Consider the following 10,865-nt stretch of genomic DNA (forward strand, 5'->3'; position numbering starts at 1 on the left):
TTTGGCCTCACACAGATATATAGTTGGAAAGGGGAGGAGTATTTTAATAGCCTTTTCAGATAATCCAGAATATTTATCCTTAATAATGCATTAAAACTTGATTCTTGGTAGTTTCTTCAAGGTTCGTGGTAATATAGTAACTGGAACCATATCAATGAGCTTGTTGTGTGAGTTAAGAGTCTAATAGACAAATAATGTCAATATTATTATGCAAATAATTTTTACCTGATGAACTGCCTGAAAGGGACTTGAGAACCATTACATAGGAAAAAAAGAAATAAAGTGAGGCATTCATCAGAGTGATTTGGATTATATACACTTCAATTTCAGAAAAAGTATCTTCTTATTTCTATACTACATGACCAAGAGTGGCATGAAACCTCTCTAGGCAAGAATAATGATGATAATAATAATGCTAATTTCAAAAAGTTATTATATTTAAATGATGAGATAACATAGGAAATGGTGAAGTGCTTGGTCTATTGTAAATTATTGGTGAATGTTATCTATTATTATTATTAATGAATTCTTAATATGTGAGAGAAGTTGAAAATCAACAAATGACTGAAACTGAGTAACAATGTAGATTAAACAATCTTATGTGTATGATCTGTGTTTTGGAAAAAGGTTTCCACTTTCTTGGCTAAAAACTCTGAGCTCTAGGGCATCTTTGGGAATAATAAAGTTTCCAGAGCATCCATATGGCCCAGTGTAGAACTGACTTATCACAGTAAAAAAGCTTCAGTGAAAGGAAAATGTTAGTATGTGTGCAAAGACTTTGCCTCAAATAGAAATAAAACAAAGCAAAATATGTTTATGCAGTTATGAGGAACTAAACCAAGAGAATGAAAAAAAATATCCTCAATTGAACTGACTGCAATGCAACTGAATTGAACAGTGTCTTGTTTGAGAAAAACATTTTTCTATCCTTTCATTACCACATGCAGTCAATAGTCCCATGTGATTAACAAAATCATCTTGAAATACTGGCATACATGGGACACAGATGACAAATCAAATGGCATCTTTAAATTCCCACCCCTCATCTCATTTAAGAGGAAATGCTGTTTCTCTTGGACTCCAGTCCAGCTAATCAGGCGGCACATTTCCTATCACGTCTAACACCTGGCTGACTCCTGTGTGCCAACTGTGCCCAGCGCAATGATATGTCTGCAAGTAATTATTTCTATCACCCACATAAGAGCAGGGGATATGAGACTCTCACAAGCTTACCTTTTACACAGACTTCATTTTTCATTCTAAATGCCTGTGTGAGTTGGCCCATTAGACTCACCTGAGTCCCTAAAAGAGAAATTTCTTTAAAAAAATTGCAATTGGAATGAGAAATACTAGATAAGGAAAGTATCCCCACTTGGTTGAAAGTACCCTCAATCTTTTCCAAAAAGCAAATATATACATATAACATTGATAATCACATTTTTTTCAAAGTGAATGAAGATTAAGGACAGCTGTATTCATGCCACAATGGCTTGCCATGTTCCTATGCTTTGAAATGACGTTTTTCACAGAAAAAAAAATATCCCATGAGCAAGAAACTGCCCACAACGCTGTCCTGTGCTTACTCGATTTGACCTGATTTTGGTGTATGTGTGAACTTTTTTTCCTCTTTCTAATATATACATTATAGAAATGTAATAGATAAATTGATACATATATATATATATATATAATATTTTTGGAATTAATATAATGGTACAAACTTAATTCCTCCACCCTGACATTATAATTTTCAAATGCTTTTCCTTTTGCTAACCTTTGTGTTCAGATATAGATTAAATTATCTTTTTTAGGACCTTTGGGTATTTAGATTATGATATCTTTAGAGTCTTGCTCTGGCATTCAATCAATGCATGCAAGAGAATATGTTGTATCATATTTAGCAGACTAAGCTCTCCAAGGAAAGGATTAGTGAATAGTTACTGAGTACATTTTAAAAGCAGATTCAGTCTGTAATATCTATGTCTATTCTTGGAACATATAACCAGATATATTCAAAATACAGATGTAAAAAGGAAAGATGTCCTAAATAAAGTGTATTCATCTGATATGTATATTTGAAAAGACTTGATTCTTCCCTGCTTTCACATTTTATTTTTATATTTTAATTGGAACTTTGCATAATTTAAAAGTGAGATGGATAATCAATACAAAGATCAATTCAGCACTAAATTCATGCATGAGATCACTAAGGTTTTCTTGGGATAGTGCTGCATAAAACACATTTAGTGTCTCCAATTAAGGTAATCTGTTAAAGTATATTTTAATAATATGTAAGGAAGTATAAATATATAATATATAATGAAAATCAAAGGAAAACAACATAGTCTTATGTGAAATTGTATAATTTTATGTAGTAATATTAAATTACATGTATACAAATAAATTGAAATTTTAGAAAAGAGAATACCAGTGCCTTGTAGCCTCCCACCATATACCTTCTAGCCTCTTGTTCTCCAAATCCTTCAGCTACAGAACCACGAATCCAAGAGCGTTCTCACCTTGATTTATTTTTAAAGAGAGAAAGTAGCCTCCAGTTTGAGGCAGACATGTAATAGGAGCATTCTGCTGTTAATCACATAGGGAAAGACCATTTTGACATTAGCTACTATCTTCTCTGACCATTAGAATTCTATATTCAATGACAGGAGAAGAAATTCCATGACAACAAATGCCATCAGCTGAGTTTCATCTCAGGAATCACATCTCAGGAGATTTGAGTACTGAGACTGCACTCCAATTTGAAGTAGATGCCCCTTCTTTTCATATGTTATACACACACAAAACCCATATTTATAATAAAATTTCATTTTGCTTTTTATAAAATCATGCTAGGGAAGGAGAATTTGCTAACCAATATTCTAGTTTTGTTGGACTAGGGTACAAAATACAAATTCAATGTATCAAAAAGCTATAATAGCTATAGAAATGGAAACTAATTAGTGGTTTCCAAGGGTTAAAACGGGATACGGTAGGAGGAAAGTGGATGTGGGTATTAAAGGGCAATAAGAGGCATTCTTGTGACTTTGGAAGTACTGTTCTTTATCTTGACTGGTGTGGTGGATGCACTATACTAATCTATACATGTGATAAAGTTGCATAGAGCTAAACATACACATATTCATACAAATACAAATCAGTATAAGTAAAACAGGATATCTGAACAAGATCAGTGGATTGTATCAATGTTGATATCCCTATAGTGAAGTTGTAGTGTAGTTTTGCAAGATGTTATCTTTGAAGAAAAATGTTATTGTTGAAGGAAAAGAGGACATAGGATTTGTCTGCATCATTTATTACAACTGCATATGAATCTATAATATCTCAATATAAAATGTCTTTTAAAAGCATAAAACTGTTCTGGTTTCTGATCTAGGATGCAAGGAGCCTGGAAGGCCTCATTTCATCTTCACAACAAGAAAAAAGCTGGGTAAACTGAAAATCAGCAATTCTTCTTAGGTCCTTCAGAGAATAGAGCTCATATGGTGAACTGCTGCCCCCACATTGGTAAGACAGATAGGCAGATACAGAAAATCACAGCTTACAGAGTAGAAGTCCAGGGGTAGAAACCATTGCTGAAGCCAGTAGAGGGTTAAGAAAACTGAAACTATAATGGATGAACTGCTGGGGGATTTATGTGGACAAGCTTGAGAGTTGAAATTCCAGGAGAAACCCAGTTATAGGGGCCCCATGCTTTCCTGAAGTTTACTTTTAGGAACTCTACCAGGTTCTTACAGTGCACATCAATTAAAAAATGTCCTTATATTTCCAGAAGGGAAAAGACAAAAATAGCCATTTTGAAATGTCCCAGAACATTCTGTTCTTAACCAGCCCTGCCCACAAGGGAAACTGTTTTATCAGAGTTTAACTGACAGGGGTCCTACCAGAGTCTAACTAAACCATGGGAAGGGAAAAACACAATTCTAGCACCTTCTAGTCTTCCAAGTGGTGAAGGGAAATACCCAATTCCAGCTGCCTCTGGCTTTCTTATTCATCTAAGGGAACAATAAAACAAAGCTGAGAAGCAATTAGGAAGGTCACAGCCCACAGACAGAGAATGAGACCTAATCATAAGAATTCAGAACAATTCCCATCCCCTCACACCTACCACACGTCAATGAAGCTCCTGGAAAATAATGGACATACAACTGAAGGAGCCGAACATCTCAGAAATCATATAAGGAGTCTCTAGGGAAATCCAGGGGATTAAAAAAACTAGGACACCAGAGGTGTCCTCTGACACCACAGCTACAACAGTGAACAGAGCTTGACTCCTAGCCAAATAAATATAAAATCTCACACTGAAGACCCATACACCTCAGTTCCTTTTACATGATACATCATGGCTTGCTTTCAACAAAAAAATGCAAAGCATATGAAAAAACAAGAAATACAGTCTGAGGAGACAAACTAATCATCAAACCAGATTCAGGTAAGACAGAAATTTAGGAATTATCAGACTGGGAATTTAAAACACTGATGATTACAATGTAAAGGGCTCTAATGCTATATCACAATACCTATGTAATGTCATTCACCTCACTTCATCACATCATGTAGACATTTTATCATCTCACATTTTCACAAGAGGAAGGGTAACTACTTTCTAAGAAAAAGTAGGCAACACAAGAGAACATATGAGTAAGTAAGTAGAAAGATGGAAACTCTAAGAAAGAATCAAAAGGAAATGGTAGAAATCAAAAACACTGTAATAGAAATTGATAGACTCATCAGGAGATGCACAAGATTGAGAAAAATGAACAGTCAGCTTGAAGAAATGTCAATAGAAAATGTCTATGACTAAAATGCAAAGAGGAGAAAATGATGGAAATAATGGAACTAAACACCCAAGAACTATGGGACAGCTATAAAAAGTTCAACACATGTTATTAGGAATACCAGAAGAAGAAGAAAAAGAGAAAGCAACAGAAAAGGTGTTTGAAGTGATAATGGCAGAACATTTTCCAAGATTTATGACAAACACCAAACCAAAGATCCAGGAAGTTCAGTAAATACCAAGCAGGATAAGTACCAAAAAAAAAAGTATTTACAGTAGTTCTTCCTTATCCATGGGGAATACATTCCAAGACCCCCAGTGGATGCCTGAAACTACAGATAGTACCAAACTCTATGCATACTATGTTTTCATATGCATACATACCTATGATAAAGTTCAATTTATAAACAAGGCACAGTAAAAGATTAACACCAATACCAATAAAACAACAATCATACAATATACAATAATGAAATTCATATGAATGTGGTTTGTTTCTCAAAATATCTTATTGTACTGAACTTACCCTTCTTCTTGTGATGATGTGAGATGATAAAATGCCCATGTAATCAGAGGAAGTGAGGTGAATGATATCATAGGCATTGTGATAGAGCATCAGGCTACGACTGACCTTCTGACAACCCATCAGAAGGAAGGTATATGCTTTTGGACTGAGGTTGACAGCAGGTAAATGGAACCATGGAAGGCAAAACCACAGGTAAGAGAGAACTACTGTAATTAGACATATATATTCAAATAGGCGAGAATCAAAGACTAAGAAAATGTGAAAGAAACAAGAGGGGGAAAAACACATGAAATACATAGAAACAAGGATAAGAATTACTTTGGGCTTCTTTTCAGAAACTATGCAAATAAGAAGAGAATGGAGTGAAATGTTTAAAGTGTGGAAAGAAAAAACTGCCAGCCTTTAAGTCTGCATCCATTGAAATAACACTTCCAAAAGTAAAAGAGAAATAGATTTTCTCAGACAAAGAAAGATTGAAGGAATTTGTTAAATTTGACTTGCAAGAAATATTAAAAATGTTCTTCAGAGAGAGGGAAAATGAGATCAATCAGAAACTCAAATCTACATAAAGTAAGACCATTAGAAAAGGAATACTGAAGGTGAAATAATCTTTTGTTTTTCTTATTTATCTATAAAATGATAGTTTATTCAAAATAATAACAATATACTCAGTGATTATAGTTTATGAATAAGAGTAAGTATAATGAATGACAGCAATGCTATAAGAAAGGAAGAAATTGGGAATACTCTTATATGGTACTTACACTACACATGAAGTGCTATAATGTTATTTGAAAGTGGATTTGAACTAGTTAATATGTTAGAAACTATGGAGAAAAAATTTAAAAAATTAAGAAAGAAATATAGTAGATATACTAATAGAGAAGAGAAAATGAAATCATGTAAACTGCATAATTATAGCCCTAATAAAGAGAGATACAAATATCTTCAATAAAATATGAGCAAACTGAATTCAACAGTATTTTAAAACAATCATATAACATGATCAAGTGGAATTTATTCCAGGGATGCAAGAATGGTTCAAGATCTACAAATTAATACAAGTGATACAACACATTAATAATCTTTTTTAAGAATGTATATTTAAAAAAGAGGAGACAAAACTGTAGAAAACACAAATGAAAGAAACAAAAAAGAAGGACAATGAATAGAAAACAGAAACAATGAATAGAAAACAAATATGGAAGATATTAATCCTTTAATATAACCACTTTAAAAGTCAATGGTATAAATATAACAATAAAAGACAGAAGTTGTTAAAGTGGATAAAAAAACAAGAACCAGATATATATTGTTTACAAGAAATTGACTTCAAAAATAAAGACACAGGTAGTAAAGGGATGGAGAAAGATAGAACTGCTAACACTAATCAAAAGAAACCTAGAGTAGCTACATTAATTTCATGAAAAGCAGAATTCAGATCAAGCAATATTATCAGAGGTAAAGAGAAGTAATACAAAATGATAAAGGGATTAACTCTTCACAAAGCTAACAATCCTTAATGTGTATGCCTCTAACAACAAAGTACCCAAGTACATGAAGCAAAAACTTATATAACTTCAAGGAGAAACAGACAAATTCACTACTATGGTTGGAGACTTCAGCACTCCTCCATCAATAATTGAGAAATCTAGCAGGAAGAAAATCATTAAGAATAGCTGAACTGAAGAGCACTTTTACTCTAGTGGATTGAATTGACATTTATAGAATACTTCATCTAAAACTAACATATTACCCATTCTTCTCAAACTCATATGGAGCATTTACTAAGATAGACTAAATTCTAGGCCATGAAACAGACTGTAATACATTTAGTAAAGTAGAAATCATACAATGTATACTCTCAGATCACAGTAGATTTAAGTAGAAATCAATATCATAAAGATCACTATAAACAAAATAATTAAGAATTAAACAATGCTTCTAAATAACTTAAGGAACAAAGAAGAAATCTAAAGAGAAATTTAAAAATTTTTTAAGTAAGTGAACATGCAAGTTATCAAAAACTTACGAGATGCAGAAAAAGCTGTGCTTGGAGGGAAATTTGTTAAATTTCTTATATCAATAACCTAAACTTCTAGTTTAGGAAACTAGAAAAAGAAGAGCACATTAAAAAACAATCTCAAAAAAAAACATATTAAATCCAAAGCAAAAGAAAAGAAATAATAAAAATTAGAACATAAAATAATAAAACTGAAAATAGTACATCAATAGAGAAAATGAACACAATGAAAGATAGTTCTTTGAAAATATTAAAAACATTTTAATTGAATTAAAACTTAAAAATTATAATCCATGCTAGGGAAAAATAAGAGAAGATACAAATTACCAGTATCAGGAATAAATGAGTGGTCATCAATACTGATTCCACAGATATTAAAAGGGTAATAAAGGAATACTATGAACAATTCTATGCTCACAAATTTTATAATCTAGATGAAATAGACCAACTAATTGAAAGAGACAAGCTACCAAAACTCATTCAAACATAATCTGAATAATCCTGTATCTTTTGAAAAAATTGAATCAATAATTAACAACCTTCCAAATCCACCAAAGTACCAGACCCATAGGGTTCACTGGTGAATTCTACTAAAAACTTAAGGAAGAGATTATACCAATTTTCTTCAGTGTCTTTTGGAAGACAGAATCAGAGGCAATACTTCCTAATATATTCTGAGGCCAGGATTACTCTTATATCAAAACCAGCAAAAGACATTACAAAGAAAGAATAGTACAGACCAATATCTCTCATAAAAAGTAGATGCAAATCTCCTAAAAAATGTTAGCAAGTTGAATCCAACAATATGCAAAAAGAATTATGCACCACACAAAAACTGGGATTTATCTCAGATATGCAAGGATGGTTTAGCTTTTAAAATTCAGCAAATTAGGAGTAGTGGGAAATTTCAACTTGATGAAGAATATCTACAAAACATGTATAGCTAGCATCATACTTACTAATGAGAAACTAAATACTTTCCTGCTAAGATCTGGAACATGCGAAGGACATCCCCTACACCATTACTTTCCAACAAAGTACTTCAAGCTCTAGCAAGTACAGTCAGACAAGAAATGGAAATAAGACTGGGGAGGATGTAATAGAAAAGCCTTTATTTACAGATTATATGATTTTTTCTGCAGAAAATCCCAAAGAGTCAACATTCAAAAACCTCCTGAAACTAAAAAATGATCATAGCAATTTTTCAGGATACAAAGTTAATATACAAAAAAAAATTGCATTCTTAAATACCAGCAGTAAACAATTGGAATTTGAAATTAAAAACATAATACCATTTAAATTAGCACCAAAAATATGAAATACTTAACTATAAATCTAAGAAAATATTTATAAGTTGTATATGAGAAAAAGCACAAAATTCTGATGAAAGAAATAAAAAGTCTAAATAAACAGATATTCCATGCATATGGACAGGATGACTCAATATTTCATGATATCCATTCTTTCCAACTTGAGCTATTGATTCTATGCAATCTTAATCAAAACCATAGTAAGTTGTTTTATGGATATAGACAGTTTCTGAAGTTCATATGGAAAGGCAAAGGACACTGAATAGCCAAACAGTATTGAAGGGAGAGAACAAAGTCAAAACACTGATGTTTCCCAACTAGAAGACTTAATATTCAGCTACAGTAATCAAGAGTATAGCATTGGTGATAGAATAGACATAGAGGTTAATGGAACATAATAGATTTTACACATTTCCCAAAAACGAATTCAGAATGGATTATAGAGCTAAATAGACAATGCCAAACTATAAAACTCTTAGAAGATAACAGAAGAAAACCTAAGTGACCTTGAGATGATGAGTTTTTAGATAAAATACAAGAAGTATGATTTATGGAAGAAAAAAATTGGTAAGTTTGGCTTCATAAAAATTGGAAACTTTTGCTCTGTGGAAGACACCATTAAGAAAATGAAAACACAACTCACAGATTTGTGGGAAAATGGAAGCAGAACTTACAGACTTTGGGAAAAAATCTTAGCCAAACACACATCTGATAAATGACTAGTGTCCAAAATACACAAAGAACTCTAAAACTCAGCAATAAAGAAAATGAACAATCCAATTAATAAATGGGCAAAAGATATGAACAGATACCTCATCATAAAGATACACAGATGGCAAATAAGCACAAGAAAAATGCTCAATATCATATGTCATTATGGAATTGCAAACTAAAACACCAATGATATACCACTATACACCTATGAGAATGACTAAAATACTAAACACTGACACTGCTGATAAGGATTTGGAGCAATAGGAACTTGCATTCATTGCTAATGGGAACAGATACTTGGATGGCAGTTTTGCAATTTCTTGGCAAGCTAAACACATTCTTACCATAGGTTCCAGGAATTATAATCCTTGGTTCTTACCCAAATGAGTTGAAAACATATGTTCACACAAAAGGCTGCACATGACTGTTTATAGCAACTTTTTTTAGAGTTGCCCAAACTTGGAAGCAACCAAGATATCTCTCAGTAGGTAAATGGATAGATAAACCATGGTACATCCATACAACAGACTATTACTCTGTGATAAAAGGAAATGGGTTATCAACTATGAAAACCTGCAGGCATTTTAAATGCACATTGCTAAATAAAAGAAGACATTCGGAAAAGGCTAAGTGCTGTATGATTTCCACTGTGACATTCCAGAAAAGGCAAAAACTACAGAGATGGTTAAAGCATCAGTGGTTGCTTATAGTTTGAGTGATGGGATGGAATGAATAGGTGGAACATGGGATTTTTAGGGCAGTGAAACTATTCTGTATGATACTGTAATAGTGAAGGCATGTCATTACATTTGTCAAAACCCATAGGATGCACAAAACAAAGTAAACCCAAATAGAAACTATGGGCTTTTTAATAATAATGTCAGTATTACCTCATCAATTGTAACAAATGTACCACACAACGCAAGATGTTAATAATAGGGAAAAGTATGTGGGGTTGGGAGACAAAGAGGCATTTGTGAATTCACTGTACTTTCTGATCAATTTTTCTATAAATCTAAAATGGCTCTAAAAAACAAAGTCTATTTATAAAAAGTATAGTATCTTAAATTTCACATTAATTAAGTTAAAGGATTATACCTCAGCAAATACTTGATTACACATACCAGAGCTCTTTATAATGGAATATAAGATCCTGAGGAAAACATTATTTTTTTTATAACATCTTAACATACATAAACAGATTAAGCATAACTGTAAATCAAACTACTGCCAAAAAAAATAAAGGCTTGATAGTTACTATTGTGGATACAGAAGAAAAGGTAAGGTTTTTCAAAATACACATCATATTTTTAAATTACTACTAATCTTCATGTTGAAACATTCTCTCAAAAAAACACATTTAGTGTGATAATTTAAAAAATTGGAAAAATGGCTTAAAAACATCACATATGGTATATACAAAAAGATTCAAAAACGCATTTAGTTTTATAAAGTAAGATAGACATTTTTATCCCTAAATCTTTCATGAAAAGGTGG

The sequence above is a fragment of the Manis javanica genome, chromosome 2, assembly GCF_040802235.1.
Source record: "Manis javanica isolate MJ-LG chromosome 2, MJ_LKY, whole genome shotgun sequence".
In the NCBI taxonomy this organism is placed as follows: Eukaryota; Metazoa; Chordata; class Mammalia; order Pholidota; family Manidae; genus Manis; species Manis javanica.